At 37.8% G+C, this 1,390-nt stretch overlaps 1 non-coding gene across 1 annotated transcript; it reads right to left on the bottom strand.

The window, feature by feature from the left end:
• Positions 1–353: 353 nt before the first annotated feature.
• On the bottom strand, positions 354–460 carry LOC139309200 (U6 spliceosomal RNA). The gene has a single exon (XR_011599847.1). It is a non-coding gene; the product is annotated as a U6 spliceosomal RNA (small nuclear RNA).
• Between the last annotated feature and the right edge of the window lie 930 nt (positions 461–1,390).

The raw sequence follows: 1,390 nt of genomic DNA, 5'->3' as shown, positions 1-1,390 counted from the left end.
GAACACTGCTATCATGTCACCCCTATTCCTTCTTTTCATAAGACTAGACATACCCAGTTTCAGCAACCGTTCTTTATACGTTTTAGCCTCCAATCCCTTAATCATATTTGTTGTTCTTCTCTGTACCCTTTCTAGAGTCTAAACATCTTTTTTACATCGTGGTGATCAAAACTGAATGCAGTATTCCAAGTGTGACTTTACGAAGGCATTATAAAGTGGTATTAACACTTCACGTGATCTTGATTCTATCCCTCTGTTTATGCAGCCTAGAACTGTGTTGGCTTTTTTGGCAGCTGCAGCACACTGCTGGCTCATATTTAAGTGATTGTCCATTAGGACTCCAAGATCCCCCCAAAAATATGGAACACTTCATGAATTTGCATGTCATCTTTGCACAGGGGCCATGCTAATCTTCTCTGTATCGTTCCAACGTTAGTATATGTGCTGCCAAAGTGAGCACAAATTAAGATGGGATAATTTATAATTATCACTATTAGATAGAATCTCTGTAATTAAGATGAATTTCTTATCAAAAATGTTGTTTTAATTTCAGGCTTTACCAGTATTGACAACTGACACCCGATTTAAACAATGGCAAAGGAATATTTCAAAATTAATTTAGCAAGAGGAAAAAAGATGAGAATTAAGATAGAAATTACTGCAAGGTACCAAAGAAAGAGAAGGGTTAGGTTTAACAGATTTAACAGATTAACAGAGTTGGAAGGGACCTTATAGGTCATCTAGTCCAACCCCCTGCTCAAGCAGGAGGCCCTACACCATTTCTGACAAATGGCAGTCCAATCTTTTCTTGAAAGTCTCAAGTCATGAAGCTCCCACAACTTTCGAAGGCAAGCTGTTCCATTGGTTGATTATGTCAGAAAGGTCCTCCTCGTTTCTAAATTGAATCTCTCTTTGGTCAGTTTCCATCCATTATTCCTTGTCTGGCCTTCAGGTGCTTTGGAAAACAGATTGACCCCCTCCTCATGGCAGCCCCTCAAGTATTGGAAGAAGGTTACCAGATTTGAAACTAAACTTTGCTGCTTGCTGCTTGCTTTGGATGAAAGAGTGGGTGATTCTGCAAAGTAAGAGATTATTCAAATTAAAGTGCCATGAATTAAGATGTGGATGGCACACTTACTTATGGAATGACAAGGTTAAGATGGATGATGATTTTAAGAATCATTTTGTTGGATGTACCATCCTAAGGGTTTGGAATAAATATAAAGCAATATTCTCTATAAAGGTATCTCTTTGGGTGTCACCCCAGGAAGGTGAGCCCAGATTGGTAGACTTGTGGCCAAATAATAATTTTCATTCAAGGTGAACCTACCAGTACTTTTAAATTATGAATTTGAAAATCAATGAATCAATAAATTTGAAACTGTATTGT

This window comes from Pituophis catenifer, unplaced genomic scaffold (genome assembly GCF_029215685.1).
Source record: "Pituophis catenifer annectens isolate HBS135680 unplaced genomic scaffold, rPitCat1.0.hap2 SCAF_1, whole genome shotgun sequence".
NCBI lineage: Eukaryota > Metazoa > Chordata > Lepidosauria > Squamata > Colubridae > Pituophis > Pituophis catenifer.
This window is presented reverse-complemented; position numbering and strand designations above follow the sequence as displayed.